This window comes from Drosophila innubila, assembly GCF_004354385.1.
Source record: "Drosophila innubila isolate TH190305 chromosome 2R unlocalized genomic scaffold, UK_Dinn_1.0 1_C_2R, whole genome shotgun sequence".
NCBI lineage: Eukaryota > Metazoa > Arthropoda > Insecta > Diptera > Drosophilidae > Drosophila > Drosophila innubila.
In genome coordinates, this window is record NW_022995374.1 from 14,461,296 (window position 1) to 14,482,320 (window position 21,025).

General features: G+C 35.2%; 1 protein-coding gene across 1 annotated transcript in view; it reads right to left on the bottom strand.

Annotated features, from left to right (window-relative positions):
• The window catches only part of LOC117782902 (potassium channel subfamily T member 2), a 108,595-nt gene that overhangs the window by 83,802 nt on the left and 3,768 nt on the right, over positions 1-21,025 (bottom strand). The window lies entirely within an intron of this gene.

Below are 21,025 nucleotides of genomic sequence, written 5' to 3' on the forward strand. Positions count from 1 at the left end.
AATTCGACTTCCTTAGTTAGAGACACAACATTTGTTAAGTGTTTTTACTGGAACGTTTCGCTTTTATATAATTCTGCCACACTTTATGCAATGGCCACATAAAAAATGTTATTATACGAGCACTTTTAAGCTACTTGCGTTTCATTCGCTCTTTTTATAGGACCACAAGACTCTCGAAAATACTCTCAAGTTAGTCAAATTTCACTGCGAGAGATCTTTGAAATTTACTGACAAATGGACCTACAGCTCTTGCATATTAAATGGAAATAAATTAGTAACTCAATTAAAAATATAAGTATAATAATAATAGAAAACTGCGCCTTAAATGCGACCACGCCTACTACGTCAAAATCTTTTGTAGTCGTTTTGTTGCTTGGACGACGCCTTAAAATAAATTTAACTCAAACATGCGATTCACTTTCTGATTCTTGGCACGCGCTCATGAGTGGAAAATGCCGGACAAAAGGGAGAAAAGCCAAGGGTTTAAATGTTTCTATTGGGTGGGAAGTTAGTGAGGGCGTATTTGAGTTTGAGGAAATGATATATGACAGATTGTTATAACCCGACTTCTTGGTTGTTTTTCTTGGCTTATGGCCAAATGGGAAATGCTCAAATTTAAATCAGCAGCATGTGAGTGTTCAATAATAGGAATAAGGGAGGAAAGTGACTGTTTCTGCATTTGCATTAATCCCATCGAAGTGCAGCGTGTGTTGAGAACCTTGGCATATGCAAAACACAATATTGCAATCTCACATTGCTATGCAAATCGTTGACCTTGTGGAAATAATGTACATGTACCTCTGCTCTCCTTCACTCATAACCTAAATATAACCCATAAACCTTATCAATAAATGAACTGAGTTCCGTTCGGTTCACATCGAGTTTAGAAACATGTTCAACCTGTCGCATATGCCGTGACTTCCGTCACTTGGGTGCCAACTGTCGCAGTCGCAGTCACAGTTAATGTGACATTTGAGCTCAGCCTTTGATGTAATTGTCGCTTCCCTCGCCAATTTCCCGCCTTCAACATAGAAATAATGGTTGGCAGTGCGGAAACGACATTTTGTTATGCAACTAAATAAACAGCATACTGTCGGAAAGTTTATGCTCATCACCTGCTTTCAGCTCATAAAAGGTACACAGTTGTTACAGGCTCAGCCTACGTTGATAATGTGACAGAGATGAAATAAGCCGGCGTTGTCCGTGTCTCTATGGTAATTTTGCACCCAAGGAGATGAATATTAAAATACGTATAAATTTGAATTAACCTGTGTGGTAGATCCTTTCCAAAAAAATTGAAAGCATCTATTTATTTATTTAAAGTCAACTACAGGAAGTTGACCAACAAATATTCTAACAAACGCTTACACATTAAATAAAAAAAACTGCAAAAAATGTTACAAAATTATCGATAAATTGAACAATATATTTTAAAAATATTATAAAAAAAATTTAATAAATTTATAAAATTAAAATTTATCGATTAAGTTATCGAAGACTTTTAACAAGTACACAAAAATCAATTTCAAGTCAACAAAAGGCTCATAAAAATTCAATTTTATGCAGTCATCCTTGATGCGCACATTTTCCAACCAGAGAGAGTAGATTTTCTATAAACGGACTTCAACATTTTCCTCTCTCAAGTGTCTGCTATTTTATTTCAAATTTATCACTTTCATAGTTAAAACCTTTAACTGACTCTAATCCTAACTCGTTACATATCTCACTTAGGGTAAGCTTTTGAGGTTCTTATATTGGTATAGGAGAATTTCTTATACGAAGTATATGTATAAATAAAAGCCTGACAGTTAGAGTCTGACACGTCTTTGGTATTTATGTACATGTATTATAGCAAATGCCATATATCAAGGCCACATAGCGTGCTTTAGTATGCATGACTATACACAACAACAACAGAAAAAACAAAAATAAAATAAGAGAAAAAAAAGGAAAGGAAATAAAACATATGCACATAATCCTCAGATGACATTCTGCGTAAGACCATCAAAAGTTGTGTTTAGGGTACATTGTCAAGCCTTTCGAGTACCAAGCGAGTCACCGCTGATGGTCAACAAAAAACCGTATTTGACGTATAAACGTGACTGCCAGTGCTTTAGTACCCTCTTCAAGACTGCGCCTGTAAACTTTGCCCTACAATGAACCCCAATTGTATGACCTTTTCTCGCCTTATCATATACCTTTATAGAACTGAGCAACTGAAGCTTAAGCAGATAGACAACTTAACATCTTTTGAATGCTGGCATCAGCAGATGCTTTTAATTTGAGCCAATTTTATTTGTACTATGCAGAATTTTCTAATTTCCACGACCTTTTCATTTCATTTCATTCATTTATTCATTCATTCATTTTGTGGTCGTTGCCAAGTGGCAAATTGATTTGTGGCCCACTGAACTTTCTGAGGTCGGGGAAATTGAATTTTTATGTCGAGTTTCGTTCGCGGATTATCTGAAATTCACACCTGTGCGAAGTAAAACACACACACACATACATACACAAGAAATTAGCAATTCAAACAAAGCAACTTTTTTAATCTAACAAAAGTCGGTTTGTTTGCTTAACTTTGCTGCAGCTTTTGGTTTTATTTAAGAGTTCGTCTTAAGCTGCCACGACAATCTTAAGCGAGAAATGAAAGCAATTGTTTATACTTCTATATTATATATGATAAAAATAGCAAAAGCTAACAAAAAAAAACAAATTTCAAGCAAGTTTTTTTTTTGGGCCATTGAATAAAAGTTTGTAAGTCAAACTTTGTTCGATTGAATGGGTTTTGCTGTTGCCATAAATTCACAATTCTTAAGGTATTAAGGGCTCAAAAGTTTTGGACAGAGGCCAAATACATGAATGGATAATGCAAGCATAATCTTGCCTATAACACACAAAAAAAAAGCTTCATTTAAATTCTCCACAATAATCAGAATTTAAGCTTTAGCAATGTTTAAAATTTGTCTGCGAAAGATTTAAAATTAGATCTGCATTGAATTGGAATTTCCATTTCCATTTGGCAACCAGCTGCAAATTTGTTGTCAAACAAAAAGTTTGCCAAGTTTGCCAGCTCTTAAATTACATAAATGGCCTCTGATATCACAGTTTGGTGGAAAGGGGCATGGAATCACTTAACTGTCTGTGCCCAGCTGACAGAACCGACCAAAAACAAGAAAAACCATCGGGAAACACAAAATCTCAACAAACACACAAAAAAACACAAACACATGCAAACAGAGACAGAAATAATGTACAGACAAATCGTTGCTGGCAGGACAGGGTCAAGATTGTTGTGCTACATCTAATTCTGACTGACAGTAAGTTACCCTCTAACAGAAGCAATATCTATAAAAATTAATATATGCTAACTTTTTTATAATATATTCTATCCTTTCATGTGAAATTTATTGGACAATAAGATACCCTTTAAAACATCTTGGAGTAACTCATCAAAATTATTTATTTATTGTAATTATTTTATTTATTAAGAAAATAAAGTTTTCAAGATAAATCCTAATATGTATTATGTTAAATTTAACTTTAAAATAAAAACAAACAAAAAAAAAACCTAGAAAACAATAAAAAGATTTGAGACGTTTCATTATATACACGTAAAACAAGTATACCCAGTAGGCCAATGTTATATGTATAGGGTATTAAAATGCGCACGTTATATGAGATTACAGATTACATCCAACAGTTAAGACAGCGTGTTAAGTTGTATGTTATGGACTACTACTATATGTAATACATTTAGCAGCAAGAATAAACAAATACAAAGAAAGAAAATAGCAAGGCAAAGAGGCAGAGAGTGAAGGCGTGGCAGCAACACTCTTGCCACAAATGTCATAAAGGACTGCCTCTACACACAGCAACAGAGCGAAGACAGATGTAACACATGGCATATAGAAAATAATATGGAATGATTTGGAAATGTCAAAAAAAACAAGTTACGAATATTGCAAGAAAACATTTTCAGCTGAAACGTTAAATATGAATGTAAGCAAAAATATAAATATTAGCAAGTTAAACACGAAAAAAGCTCATTTATATGTCTACAGCATAAATTAAGTAATCCTCGGCCAAGAAAAGTTGACTGAACAAGTCAAAAGGCATTAAAAGTTGATCCCAGCAATTTCCTTAAACAGTTTGCGTCATTAGACAATTTGTCACATAAACACAGATACAATTTAAGCGGCAATCAATCCAATTTCGGCGTCAAATTGCCACTGCATCAACATTTGTCAATGCGTATACGCAATGTGGGACAACGACCACAACACAGATAATTACATAGAATGCCAGCGATTGGAATTGTGTGTTGATATTGAATTGATTAAAATGCTACAGATACTCAACATGATTTGCGGTTTAAGTTTCGAATAGACCAAAGTTGTGATTAATGTTACCAAAACCCGCACCAAAGTTTGCAAAAGCTGAAACTAAAAGATGGCAAGATTTGGTTTTTACGGCACATCTAAATATATTAATCATAAGAAGAAGCCCAACTTTAATTAAAGCTTAAATAAACTAAAGTGCAATTTTGCACAAGTAAAACTCTGTCAAGCGTTTATGTGTCTGTGCTTTGTGTGTGTGTGAGTGTGTGTTGTGCCTTTTGGCTCACTTTTCAACTGAGGGAATAGGCAATTTGCCTGGTGTGCCATATCCGTAGATTAACTCGACCTTTGGTCGACTTTCTGCCTTTTCCAGCCACTTTCTTCCCAGTTTTCTTTACATCTCTCTCTCTCTCTCTTTGTTCCTCCCTGTCTCCGTTGAGATTAGCTTAGCGTATTACATGCTGTCATTTCTGGCTGTTACATTCCTTTGGCCTGAAAAGCCTTCACGTAGCCACAGAAAACTTTTTTGACCCACAATTTCTCTCTTAGATCTTTGTTCGTCAGGCCTCTTTTTAGCTATTTTTGTTAGCCTCTTAAGGTATTTTGAGCTTAGGTCTGTCGCCGGCGGCCAAAAAAAAGAAAATTCATTGAAGCAAAATCATTTTTTCATATTTCCAACACAATTCGTAGTAGTTTCATATTGTGCTTTAATACAATTTAACATTGAATGTAATAAGAATATTACAATATAGCATAAATTGCGCATACGCCTCGTATGTCTTTTTACTGATTTATATTTTGTTGATTTTCGGCTTTTTATGTGCCATGACTTTGTATTCGCTTTTCCTTTGCTGCTTTGATATGGCCAGCTTGACTTTTATGCTTTGTTGTACATATAATAAAAATAACTTTTTATATTATTTTCATGTGGCCAACATATATAAGCATATATGGAAGCTCATTGTTCGATTGCAATAATTTTTTGTTATTCTGTGTTTTTATGTAGCAACTTTTGCTTTGAACTTCCATGGAATAATTTTATAAATATCCATTAAAAATATTCCTAAGCATCTAGATTCCGGCTTTCACTTAACAGTCAGTTCGATGGAAATTTATTATATTTTCTGCCACACCAGAAAATATGCTATAAATATTTATAAGAATTGCATACTAAATTTCAATTCCGAGAAGGAAAATAGTTAAAGCCGATCAGCAATTAAAATCGTTTAACAATAATTCGGAACTTTATTTGAAGCTTATTTAAATTTGCTGCCCAAGGAAAAACTCACAGCTTTTTATGCACATTTTGATTGTGACAGAATAATTTATTCCTCAATTTAATAAATTTATACTCTTTGTCATTTATGATCATTTTGGTTTAATTAAATCCAATATATAAATAGAAGTAGATATTTTCATTTCATATTCAGCACAATTTTGATTTAGATATGCGAGAGCAACTTTAAGCATGCTTGCATAAAGTTGTGTCTAACAATTGTTTATTCGCAACCGCAAATCTAATTAAATTTGTACCCAACTCATTCATGTCTCTATACCAGAATTAACCACAGGGTAGCGCTGGATGGGGTGAGTGAGCTCTGGATATAGTAAACAGCTAATGCGACATTTACAGCAACAAAATGCGCACAGATTTGTATCAGCAATGGAGGCAACAACGACGTCAAACAAAAGGACCAAAACACACAAAATTGCTGACACTACGTACATGCATAATGAGAGAATGAAAGGGAATGTAAATATATAATAAAGTTAATTGGTATGTAAATTTTGTTGGGCCAATTTAGCAACACGAATGTCCGACTTTAAAATACTTTTTAAAGTTCAATTCCAATATAATGAAACAATTCCCATTCAAACTAATTTTAAAGCAAAACCTTTAAGAATGAAGCACAAAGAAGAATTTTAAATAGAAACTTTTTCAAGTTAATTGTGTAAAAATAAAACCAGTGAAACGTGTTAGAATATGACGTAAAAAAAAATTGTGAAATCAGTGAATCATAGGGCACCAAAAATAGCGGTATTTCTCTAATTATTTTACAACTCGAGCTACCTGTAAGAAGTTTTTAAATAAAACGTTTAAGATGATGCAAATAAGAATTTACAAATAAATTAAACAATTGAATAAGAATAAATTATGCATATATAAAGTGAGAAAAAAAGAGTGTGAATCACTTAGTTGACAGATACTCGTAGATACTCGCTATAAAGTAAGCAACCCATTAAATGGGAATGTATATTTTAGTTGTCTGTCCGTTTAGTTCGGTGTCATAAAAACAACTTCGCATACATAAACAGAGTACAACCAGATGGTTGGCAATTTTGCAGTGTGTAGTGAATCAAATGACCTACAATGATTGCACACTAAAGCCCTAGTCCCACACACATACACAGGCGCACACACATAGACCAAATGGTACCAGGGAGATGTGTCATAAAGCCTAACTGAAAAATACTGCATGTCATTCATTGTCAGCGTGTGTGTGTCTGTTTGTTATCTGTGTGTTGAATGATACAAGTTGGTTTACTTAGTATCGCACGTGAGCAAAAACTAACGAGAAACTGTGTAAAAAAAAAGAAACTGGAAAAAACAGCAACTAACAAGAAGCAGCAGCTCACAAATACCGGGACCTAACAACGAAATGTGTCAAGGCAATATATTCATATACACACACACACCGAGAGAAAACATTATAGCCATAAGGCGTTTGCGTAAACATTAGAAACTTTGTCATATTTGTATTTATATTTTTTTTTTACTTTTTTATAAAAATGATGCTAAAGCATTTTTGGCCCAGAAATATGCATGGAAAAACCAACTCTAAAATTCTCTCAGAAAATTTCAACAAAGTGCTGAGTGGTTGAATGTTAAACCACTCGGCAGCCACAACAACAAATCGATTTAGTTGTATTTGTAGTTTCATTTTCATTTCTTTTCTCTCTGATATCAGTAAATTGCATTTTCTGGGAATGTATAAGAAAAACAAAAGCAAGGCAATTGAAGTCGCTATAAAGATGGAGGGCGTAGCTTGCAAAGGTTATTTCAAAGTCTGCGCACAAAAGTATGCTGTAAAATTTCGTTTCTCACAAACAGCAAGAGAACTGCCTTAAAGAAGTTGTTGTGGTTGTTGATGTTAGTTGTGCACTTGACTTTTTATTTGTTTATATGTTTATTATTGCTTAACATATTTAAATAAAATACAGCTGATTAAGTTGCTTGTTGTTAGCTGTCGACACTTGCAAAGGCGAAGACGAAGGCGATTTACACTTTTTAAGCTCTTTATTATTTGCATTATTTGAAATTATTCACACGCACACACACTCACACATTTTGGCCACCACTTTTCAAGCGTTTGTGCAGCCCTTTTTCGCGCTCAAGGACATGCACGCGCAAATTTCGGATTTTTCTTCATGATTTTTCTTCATTTTTTTTGTGGTTTCCTTTTGCTCGCTAATTAACAAATCCACGCAAAAACACACAGAATGGTCTGGTCCCGTTATTGTGGGCGACGTCAGCGACAGCGACGGCGACGCGGCTGCTGTGCTGCCTCAACACAGAAATTAAACGTTAAATTATGCTCGCTAATTTCGATTAATGTACGCGTCGCACAACAGAAAACGTGCACAACACCTCTGTCTTTATGTGTGTGTGTACGTGTGTGTGTGTGTGAGTTAACGCACGACAACGACAACGATTGCAGACGATGAGAACGTTGCGCTGCTCAGCACCAAACTGAACGGAACATTGAACAACCAAAGTGAAGCCAGCAACACTGCTGCCACAGCGACGTTGACTGCGCTGCTGACTGCGCTGCAACTGCCGCTGCTGCTTCTGCTGCTGCTGCTGTCTGACTTTCAATCTTGGACTGTGACATTAGGCAAAACGAAGGCAGCAGCTGTCACGCAACTTGGTACGAACACCAAGCCCGATTTACGCACACACACACACACACACACACACATGTACAAAGTTATTCTTTTGCCTGCCAGCCTAAGCTTCCTTGTTGTGTCTGTCGCTCTTTAAGCGCCAGACGGCGACGCTCTCTTAAGACTTTCGTTTGATTCAAGTTTGTGAAGCATTGAAGCCAGCGTTGCCAGACTGCTGCCATACGAGTATTAGAGAGCAAAGCGCGTGTTAAAAAACGTTAATGTAATGTTTATGTTTATTTAAAAAAATATAAGTTATATAAGATTAACATTCGTTAAGTTACTTTACTTACTTACTATTTATTTAAAGACTTAGCTTAATTTTGACATATTATTTTTTAAAATTATGATATAAGTTATTTTTATTTAAAAATATACAATTAAATTTTAGTTTAATATTTACATAATTTTTTTTTTTAATTCAATGTAAGCAAAAAACTAATTTACCTTAATCTTAACATATTATTCTGTTAATTCAATTGTAATTGACGGCAAAATATATGTTGTTTTAATTTACTATACGGAAACACAAATAAATGTAATTATAAATCAAATAGAAACCTATGCAATTTATTTTTATCATTAAAATATAAAATATAAAAATAAATTTTTTGTTTTCAATTTTCTAGCAGTGCAGCAAGCACGTGTTATATAACAACATAAACACGCGCTCTCGCTCTTACGCTCGCTGCTTCACTCACTCTCTTTGCCTCTCATTTTTATGCGCTCTCTGTAACCGCAAGAGAGCAATCTGCTAACGGCCGCGTAACCCAGAAAATGGCAACAAAACAAAATGTCGAAAAGTTCATAATCAACAAAAATGGCGCCAAAGCGAAAACACGTGCTTAATGAGTTCGTTTCAATTCCATTTCGTTGCGTTTCGCATGCGTAAACATTGCGAGCTTTTCTGTGACGTCATATGTGGCCTTATGACGTCAGATGACATAAAAGTCTACAATGCAATGAAAAGAACGAAAAGATGAAAGGGAGAGTTTTCGTGGCGCAGCATGTGCCGCCATCTGTGGTTAGAACTTGTCAAACACTTGAAATGGCGAATTATTTAGATTTTTTCATGCATTTTACAGCAAATCTAAATGAACGATATTTTTTTAGCGTAAAAATTACAGTTTATAAAATATTTAAAGCCTTTGGCACGCAATGCTGTTGTCCTGGCCGCGTTTTCACGCTTTAATGTTTATTTATTTATGCACATTGTTCACTTTCCCACGTCGTATGTAAATTGAAACTACACGGAATGAGCAGTTATTTATTTAAAGAATTGCTGTGCAAATTGAAACAACAGCCACAATTTAAACACAAATTATGCATGTGCATATGAAAATTCCAATTGTATTCTTTGCCTGGACAGGACAACATTACATTGTCTAAAAATAAATGTCGAGCTTGGTTTAAAAATAATACTAAAGGTAACAGTTTTAATGAATATTTTAATCAATATGTGTAGGCGCCACAATTGTTGACAACAAGCCTGCACACGATTTGTGGCATGCAACATGCAAATGCCGGAATAGGGATAGAGCGACAATGGGATAGAAAAGGAGAGAGAAAGAGTGCATTGCATTACAGTTTAAACAGCAAAGTTAAAAGTGCAATTTAATGCCGTCGCGTAAGAGCTTTGGTAACACGAACCCACAAAAGGAAATGACAAGTCCAAGTTGGCGACACGCTGCCAGAACTCGAGTGAAAAAAGGCAAACCAGTGCCAAATGAAAATACCAAATCCGTTGAGACACGTCAAACCAGCTTGGTCATATGACCTGTAAATAGTTGATAGCACGGTAGCTTGATGGGGAACTAGGGGTAGTTGAAAAATGAGCATGCACTGCAGAGTTTATTTGAGTTTCGGCGATTTAAGCAGAAAAAACACAAATTTTTTAGAGTAAATGAAAGAATTAAATCGGAAGTTTAAATCATTTATTTTAGGATAGGTACATTATTTATGATTTCTAATAGTTTCAAAGGCTCGAATGATAATTATTTAGTTTAATTGACTATCTATAATTAATTTGAAAAGAATATTTTTCCTTGAAATTAAATCTATACTATGCTATACTGTTTTACAACCAATTAAGGGGTATACCCAGTCGAGCAATATCAACTGTAGTTGCTCATTGATATGCCTGACATATGAAATAGCAAAAATAGCATAGAATAAAAGTCCAAATCCCAGGCAAACAATGACTCTAGCTAAATGCCTATAGCTAAGTCTAGGTGTATGTGTGTGTGTGTGTGATTAGTAGGGCAGCACGTGTATGTGTGTGTGTGTGTATGCCAAGTGAATTTGTAGTCAATTTCCTGCAATTTGTCGTTGGGAGCATCCTTTGCAAATTTCTCCTGCCAAGCTTCCTGTAATGATACGCATCGCACAATCAGGACAACATAATACACTTTAACACTGACGTAACTGTACACACACACACAAACACACACACACACACACGTACACGCACAAATAAATATAAAAACAAATTAGAATGTGAGCAAAATATGTCCCGAAAATGAATTTGGTGTCCCGATCCTGTTAGATGCTGTAATTTGTCGACGCGTTAATGGAAACAGTATTTTGGAGCAGTGGGAAATGGAAAGAGGAAGCAAGCTATTTCTGGCATGCACATGCCTGTTTGTGCCTGTTTGTGCTTGATAAGTGCGCGTTGTATTGCCAAATTGAGTGTTTGACATGTGGCACCCTCTCTCCTTTCCCCTTTCCGCTTTCCCCTCTGTCAGCTGGTGTCTTGCATTTCGAGTCTTCCAATTCCAATTACAGATGCCCACGTTTCCTATGTGTGTTGGTGTGTGTTTGTGTGTGTGTGTGTCTCGCGTTCTGACTGCTTAATCTCATTGACACGCATTAACATGTCTGCAGCCAGCAAATTGAACAGCCTAATGGCCAAGACACCCGACTCTACTGTATTGTGATTAAAATGTCAGCACAAAGGACGCCTTAACATGCCACTTACTTGACCAAAGGCATCAAGGACCTTTCTAGCTTATCAATTTAGATTGCTTGTCCGCTGAGAAGCCTTAAAATGCCAAAGCTCCAAATGAAAATCACAATGAAAATGAAAAACAAGAACGCAAAAATAACTGTCAACCGCACAAGGACCAAAATGAAATAACTGACCAAACAGATCAGACCCATTAGGGTCACAGATTTACAGAGCAGACTGCATCCAGGACCTTCCAAGAATGCCCTTGGGCAATAAAGCAAATATTTTTGTTAATGTTATGTAAGAAAAATATTTAGTAAAATGCGTATTAAAGTCCTAAAAGAATTCTAGCACTTGAATAGAGTATTGCTTGGATCCATTAATATAAAAAAAAAATGAATCACAACTATTATTTCTGCTATAGAAATGCATACAAATATAAACTCTCAAAATTAACTATACTATTTTTACAGGGTAGCTTCTGCTAAGAAAACTATTACAAATATACATACAATAATTTTTAAAAAAAGAGCTGTAATACTATATATTTATTATAAAAAACAATTCTCCTAAACTGTTTACAGAGTATCTCGCCCGTGTAACTTTCGCTCTTTCTAACGCACTTCAAACTGATTTTCTTTGAGATATTTTTTCCTATTACACAAAGCAGTCAAACACATGAAACTTGTGGTCAGCTTAGAGTTTTCACAATCATAAAGAGGAATGAAATGATGATTATAATCATAGTTCGGCTTGAATGCAGAGAACCACAATCCACTTGGGACATTGTATAAGTTGCACAATAATATACAAATAAATTAGCAATCAAATAGAAGAGGAGCAATATATGCGGGTGCTTAATCAAAATAAAGAACCTATTTAAAAGTTAAAAAATGGTTGACAAATGCCAAAACACTAGGATTAAACTGTTAGTCAAACAATATTAGCCACTTGGCTTGGGCTAAATGAAAAAGTTTGGACAGGTTTACAGTTTTTTTTTTTTTTTAATTGTTTTTTTCAGAACAACGAGGGTGGTTTCAGAAAAAAAAAAATGTTGATAGTAGATTTATATTTATTTCGCATTAGAAATTAAACTCATGCAATATAAACTAAATAGAAATATATTTGAAATCAAGTAAGAGATATAAAAAACTATGGACATATTAAAGTTACCATGTCACTTATGTCAATATTAGAGCCATTAAAAAAATCGAACAACAATCCTATTAAAAGTTTGACAAACTTTCACTTAAGCTAAATTGGAAACTTCATTATATTTTTTTTAAAGATCTAAGAAAATACTTATTCTTAAAGAGCTTTTAAATTGGCTTTCTTTTACGAAAAGAAGTTTAAGTTTATAAGTAAAACCATTGAACTTAAACCGAACACCTTAAGAGCTAACCTCTCGTGTTATATGTATTCAAGGTCTGGTTGTACAGTTTGTACACTAAAAAGACTCACTAGTCAAATAAACGCATGCAAATTGAAATAAAGTGCAAAAGACGTCAGCTTGCATTTCAGTTCTCAACTTGTCTGTAATACAATACAAAAGTACAAGTACATCAACCCACATACACAACTCGACAATCACTCGGATGGCCCTTCTGGATTTCGGCACGAATAACATGGGCTGGGGAAATACATCTACATATTCTATATATGCACACATGCATACATATATACGCGAGTATAAAACACAAAAAAATCCGCCGTATTTGACTTAATATGGCGCTCAAAGAGGACACTACACTGAGGTACGGCAACAGAGACCTGCATACATTTACAGTCTAACTTATTTGATGTTCCCACTCTCTTCCAGGGGTCCTTTCATTTATTAATACATGTTTCCTGTCTGTGTGTGAAAGTAATATTCAATGGCAGAAGTGAACAGTGAACAGTAATCAATATTTATTCGTTTATATACGATATACTCCAGCTCAATACTCGTATATAGCCCAGAATTTTTCCAGCTCTCGATTTTGTTTCGTGCAATTGCAACAATTTCACTTAGTACCCTGACAACAACAAAAGGATATTTTACATTCCTCTTTTGGCATGCTGCAGGATTAAAAAATGTTTATTAAAAAATGACTTACAAAACAGAAAAGACAGGAAAAGTTTAAGCTTAAAAGTCTTCTTCAAGAATTTGTATTCTTGACAGTTATCATAAAATGTGTTAGTTGAGTTTAAAGTATATTTTATAAATTCGAATATTTCACAGCCATCTCTATGGTAAGTGCATTGCTTAGTCGTACATTCCTTAGTTGGTATCTACTATTTCAACTTTAGATTTGACTGTTTTTTCATTACACAGCAGCTGGAAATGACGCGAACGTGGCCAGTGACTGCGTTTCGTTTTTCCGTTTGTAAATAGAAAAAATTTAAATAAAAAAAAATATATACATATAAATTCAAATTCGAAAAACTAAATTACATAAATATAAGTTAGGGAGATTCCCATTCCTACGTGCATATAAATTATTTAATATTTGACACTGTCTGGAATTTACGATTTTCTATTTGATCATTTTTTTCAAGCACTCCTTCCACTTTATTTTCTCTCTCTCTCTCTGCTTTTTTAGCTACAATTGTTAGGCAGCAGCAGCATAAAAGTCAATATTTATTTTGTGTTTTTTTCTTTGTTGCGACGCTTTGGGCATTGTTTGGTGGCATTTGTTTGCATTGTGATTGACACATTGAGTTTAGTTGATATATTGAAGCGTACTATGTCCAATGTGGCGTATACTCAATGCGGGTATTAAAGTCAAATTTAATATAAAATTAATTGTGTATATGTAGAAATAAATTAGGCAAATCTCTGCACAAAGGTAGGTATAAGGGAAATAAAAAAAGCAGCATAAACATGACCAAGGTTGATGTTTAATTATGCAAAAGGTAAACGTGACAGGAAGCTAAGACCGAGCATAGCTACGTGCAGCTGCCAGGACCTTGTTAAAGTTTAAATAAGTCTGAGCAGAGGAGCAAAAGGAGTCAAAAAGCAGCGTTGTACGGAGTCCGGACTGCTCGATATACGCTTGAGGGCTAATTGAACGACATTTGCCTGGACAGTAATTGATGTATGACTCAGTAGAGGACTGGGCTTACCTTCGGGATGAGCTCAAATGTCTGCACTGGGCCAACCAGCTCTCAGAGCTGAGCTGAGCTGGGTCAAGTACTTTTACTGTAACCGCTATTTGTAAGCTTTTCTGGCCAGAAAAACGTCGGTACAACAACTAAACAAAAGCGGGCAAGGCAAACATATTGTTTTGGCCATTACCACAACTCTTTCAACTGTCTGCTGTATTGTGCCTTGTCTGCGTTATAGCCCACAATGCATTTGATTGTTGGAAATTTAAAACTGTTGTCCATTAGTAAATTGCACGGGCGGTTGTGTTGGTAACAGAGACTTACCAAGAGGTCAACTTGACAGGCAGCTGGTCTGGGACTCCGCCTAATGAAAAACCCACTTCAATGCGTAACTCTGCCGCGTTTCAACCTGTCCTATCGATCCACGAAAAAAACAGAAAACAGTAACAACGTTGTAAATAAGGAAGGGAAAAAGAAAATATATTCGACCTGCAGCACTTTGTCACAAGTGCACATACTGTGCACACTGAGCTCAAAAGCAAACAATCTGATGGTAGAATAGCTCTATCAATATTGGTCCAAGCTAGTTCTATTCTTAACCCATCCTAGTATCAAGTAGTTGCTGTTGCCAAGTGTTTGCGCTGCTTTCACGCCTTTTCCATTACATTCTCTTGTGTTCACACTCATTATTGAGCAATCAAGTTGCAGTTTAAAGAGAAAGGAACAGAATAATGTCAATGTCTAGTAACATTTTCGTCCTATGCTTAATTTCATTTTAATTACTTGCCGCAGTAATTAACAAGACTTAGCAAAAAGGACATACAATAACCCAGCTAATTATGCTAAGGGCCGACGTAATGAATTGTTCAAAATGTGTCAATTGTCACTGAAAATCGGGCTTAAGAAAAGCTTAACTGGTCTTAAAACAAATAAAATGGTACAGCTGTGACTGCAATTTTTTAAATGTTTAAAACAAAGTCAAATAAGAAGAAAAAAATTGTGAATGCTTAAAATTTAATCAAAAGCAGTTGAAAGTAACTAATTTAAAAATATCAATAGTACTCCAACTAATGGATATCGATTGTTATTGTAATACTATTGTTAAGAACTCTTGCCACTATTTGAATTTTAAATATTTTTAGCTCGAGCTGAAATGACAAGAGTGTTTTTAAAAACGAAAGTAGTTACTCTATTTTGCTTCTCGAAATCTAATCGATAGTAATGGCAAAAAGATACAAAAATAATACAGATAGTAGGGCAGACAATTTTTAAATTTTAAACAACTTTTTATTACTTTTTATCCAGTGCAGGATTATTATGAGACGTTTCTATTTCAACTACCACGTTGTCTTTTTGTCTTAATTGTCTTTTTTCATAGTTTTTTTTTATATTAATTGCGATTAGTCTCAGCTATAATTAACTTTGCTTGCTATCGATTGAAGTTATCGGTAGAGATGTTACCGAATCGACAACAGTCTCTACTTAAATAGTTTGCCTGTCATTCGGAAAATGTCAATCCATAGGCTGACGAATAATATTTATTATTCAATTGTTTTAGTTGAGTTATTAATCAGCTTGTACCCGCACTTGACGTAGGTTCAACACGTGCAATGTCCTATTGAAAGCCCTATTATGAATCCCTTATGTGGCATTAGCTTAACCGTACGGGAAACGGAAACGTAAGTTACAAGTTATCGCATATTCATGCGCATTGTTTCTTTATGTCTGCCGTCTATTTTTACAGACGTTTCGACGTCATAGGACTATTTATAAATTATGCCAGCTGGCAACAAGGTTTCAAAAGTGTTTCCGTTGACCTATCGCATTTTTTTGTATTTTGCTAGCAGAAACAACATTTGTGACGCCTTCATCAATGAAATAATACTTATAAATATATAATGATGTCCTTGAAACTATTGAATAGGTTCAAGGAAATTCATTTACCACAGAAATTTTATCAGGAATTTGTTGCCTTTATGTTTGCCTTTGATTCAGCGAGTTCTGTATGTGTGTGTGGGAGGTGTGTGTGTGTGTGTTAGTGTGTGTGGGTCCAGCCAAAAGAAAAAAAGTTCAAAAATCAATCAACGTGCGAAAAAGGCAATTTGTGGCTGCCACTGAGAAAAGCGAGCAACAGCAACAACAAATGCTTGAAAATTCTATTATGAGCAAAGTTCCGGAGCTCTTACCGCGTCAAGTGAAGGTGGGCTAAGAGGGGAGAATATAAAGGTGTGTTGGTAAGCCGCACCTTAGCAAGTTGACAACTTTTTTTCGTAGCATAAAGCTAAAGAATATAGCATAAAATCACAACATTATATTAAAGTTGGTTATTTTTTATTTATTTTTTTTTTTTTTTTTTTTGTGAGCTTCATTGAATTTTCCAACGTGACGTTGTTCAATGACGCATTTAATAGCTTTACTTTTGCCAGTTTATTGTATGTACATCTTGTACATACAATACAGAAGGTACATTCTTTTCAATAAACTTGACAAATTTTCATTGTGAGCGCAAATTTGCTGAACAACCTTTTTTCTCGATTGTCATTTTCTCATACTGTTGAACAGTTAAAATAAAATGTAATTATTGGCCATGCATGAGCGGCATTTGGTCCTTTTTTGAATTTATCAATTACCTGGGAAATTTCGAAGGATACGCCTACACGATGAAGTCCAGATTGTAGATGGGGTTTTTATACCCTTTTGTTGTAGGGTACATTGAATTTACTACATTTATCATTATTTATCAACCGAATTAATATTATTTTGATTAAAATAAAATAAATATAAAAGACTTTTAGTTTGTTTTTAATTTTTATTAGCCGCCCAAAATTATGCGGTAATTTTAAAAGTTTTTAGTTGGCAATTTATGTTTACAATTAAAATTTATTTAAATGAAGTGCCGGGTATGTTTTAGTCGGGTACTCGACTACAGCGCTCTTACTTTCGTGTTGTTGAGGGGATTTGGGGCATGCCACATGGCAGCCCAGCGATGCGGATATCCTTTTGAATTCAAAATCAAACCAAATCAAACCGAATCAGGCCTAGCCAAGTGGAACTGAAGGATACTGCGGCTGCCAGACTCATTCACTAGCCGACTAACCGGCACAATGACGCGCTGACTGGGATCATTCACTTTCTGGCTGCGTTGCCAACCAAGTGACAGACACACAGTGCTGTGGAGATTGTATTGTTTGCCGTAAAAGCCGTAGAAGCCAAAATGATGATAGCAGCGATTTATGCAAATTTTATGATAGCTGTTAAAAACGCGCTGTGCAAATAGAATTTTCATTGCATCAAAATAAATACTTTGTGATGGAAATGCGCGTTTAGGATATGCATAATCGATATTTGTTGCAATCTGGTTTAGTGAAGCGATAGAAAGATCGATATTCTTGGATTACTCGAATATTAGATTAATGCTGTTAAGTGTTGCGGATTCTGCTAAGATAAGGTAAACTCAGCTGAGCATGAAAATAGTCAGTTAAAAGCTTTTAAAGTTTTAAATGATGACTGGATTTCACTGATCTTTACAGCAAAATGTTAATGTTAACATTCTTTACCGCTTAATGTAGTTAAGCCAAAAGGTTGGCAACGCGATGCGCTCAATTTCAAATGCACAACTGCAGCCAACTTAATGTACTTATTACAAAAGGTTGGCAGCGCAAAGCACTTAATATAAAATGGACAGCCTCACTCAGCTTAATGAACAATGCACATAATCCCAAAGGTTGGTAGCACTGGCAGCTACCAGGCACTATTAAAGTTTTGCCAAACTGAAACTACACGAAAAATCTTTTACAACAAAGCATAAAATTGTAAGTATCTGCTTAAGCAACTGGAAATACTTATTGTGAGCTTAGCAGGCATAAATATGCAAGTGCATTATTGTGCATAACATTCAACATTTATTATTACAATGGAGCGCAAGGTGAAGCACTGAATTGCTGAATATGTTGTACAGTACACACTCTATAAATAGATCTTAATATATGCATAATACAATTTGCCCTATAAACGCACGCCCTCATTTTGTTGGTAACCCCTTTAAGGTAACAGTAGAAGGAAGAGAAAGAGAATGTGAGACAGAGTAAAAGCGGCACGAGTGCACTTGCACTTCAATCTAATACGTCAAAGGCCACAAAGTGCTCATGCTTCAAGCTTATGTACATACCATACATATATTTCTTGTTGCTTCAATATCACAAGATAATTATAGACTGCCATAGTTTTTGCAAGGATTTGCCTCAAGGGATACGAGTATGCATCAAAGCATCTACAGCTACAAAAACTGTGAACCAACAACTGCAACTGAGTTCATATATTGCATTCATTATAAACGGAGCAACATGTGCACAAAAGGCGAGGAGAAGGAACAGAAGACTTAACAGACATCAAGTGTGGTGAGTGCCAGGGGTACCTTGGAGTCTGCCAGGGAGCCATGCAAATGATTGACGCCACCCAAAAGTGCTCAAAACTTTTATGATTACATGTTTACTCAGTGGATTTGTAAAATTAACTGCAAATGTCTGTAATATTCATATCCATGTGGTGAGTCTGAGTGCCAGGACTTGCATTCAAGAATTTTACTAGAAAGTAACAGTCAGAAGTTTCCCAGTGCATACTCTAAATTAGATACACACTTCATATGAGCAAAGTTTTCCTCATGCAACTATTATAAACTGTTTTAGTTTCGGCTTGTTTTCAATGGCCAAACTTAAAGGCGTGTAATGCTCGCTAATGGCAAAATTTTGAACGGTCACATAAATCCCGGACTAGAGATGACTAACTTCAAGCATTCAATAACCTTGCCAAAACATAAGCGATTTTAAAATGGAAGCTAGTTTTGATCATGATTGGACCCTTTACTTCAATCTGCATTAAAATTTTATTATATTCTTAAAAAAAATTAAATAAATCAAAAGCTTAAGCACCGAAGTATTTATGTAAGATGTCATTTAATAAATGGTTAAATTTGATGAATGTCTAAATCTTAAGTAGCCAGACTGTTGATATTCTCATATGGCCTTTCAGCACGAAAGAAATAAGCTATTTACTTTGGTAACTTGTTTTCGCATTGGACACGCACGAAGTTATTTCCTTGAACACAACACGGAATCATCTCTAGTTCTTGGCTGTCCAAATTGTGCGACAAGCTGTGGGATCAACTCACTTCTGTTGAGTGCACGACTTTTTTTATTGTTGTTGTTGCTTGTTTGTGTTTTTCCCTTTTGTTTTTCTGCCACGCGCTTGTTTACACAAAATTGTGTTAAACGTGCGAAAAACAAGTAATTTGCCATTACTCAGCCGCAGCCAAAGTGTCTACTGCTTCTGCTTCAGCTTTCACTTCACAGCTCTTTAACCATCTTACGTTACCTGCGATTTGTGTGCCATGTCTGGTCCCTACTTAGATATAATGAGGAAACTTTTCGCTGGATTAAGCAGCGTCTGCTTTGGGGAACCCTTTTTTTTTCTTTCTCGCATTGTTGTGGTTGTTTTGCTTGGTAAAACACACTCGTTTTTCTTTTTTGTTATTGCCTAACTGAGCAGTTTTACTCATCTTACGCTGTGAAATTTTCTTTTTGTGGTTTAAGAATATTTTCCAAATCATTTCAAGTGCGCACTTGGCCATGAAAAATGTTTATGGGAAATTCGCTGTTAATGAAGGCAAAGCGTGGGAGGAATTTTTTTTGTCGAGGCATCAATTTCAGGCGATCTGACCTTTACATCGAAAGGACTTAAGTCACATCAATTAGATGGTCTACTTAAACCCAATCCATTGTAGGATTTAATAAGTGAATTTTATAGCATTTTGACTGCTTCCAACAAATTAACAGATTCCATCACGTCATATAGTTAAATAGCTGACCCAACCCAACCCAATGATTGTCCTGAGTGTCCCCTTTAAGTCATTTGGACAGGCAATTAAATGCTGCCTGGGGTCTGCATAGTTTATGTTATGTGCTCAAACCTATAAAATTTTGCATTTTCGGTTACCATAAATCTTGACGCTGTCGTCAGCATTGACGATACAATGATATGCCACATTTCGAGTATATATATTAAATATTTTGCATGACGGAAACAAAACGTGTGGGAGAAAGCCCAAAAGGTTGCCACAAAAGGTGCCACAAAGCCTTTAAGCCTACAAAAAATAAGCCTTACGTTAAGAAGTGTTTTTTTTTTAGACAAAGTACGTATACGCTTACTAAAATTTAAGATAATTGTCTCAAAACAATTAATTAAGAATGAATTTTAATAAACAGAATTTGTAATTTTAATCAAAATTAATAATATATGTAAATAAACTATAATCATGACGAATTATCTAGTTTATTAGAAAGTTTATAAAAAGAAATCCAATTTCAAAACGATGAATTAAAATTATTCTCTTATTTTAGCTTCCAAACGAGATGAGAAAACAAAGGGAACCCACTAATGTTTTTCTCAAGGTATAAACAAAAGACGTGGAGGCATTTCGGCCCATATCATGGCCAGTGGGGCATGATGCGGCAAGAGCCAATGGCTGCCTGGATGGTTAGTTGCTATACGTGGCAAGGGCTTGTCAGTGGCAAGTGCTTGGAGCCGCTACGTGGCATTAGAATGGCAACTGCCACGGCCACTTACGCACGTCTCACGTCGCAGTCAGCTGAGCAATTCGGGGCTTATAAAAAATTAAAATATTTACGCCACATTAAATGCAAAGAACGAG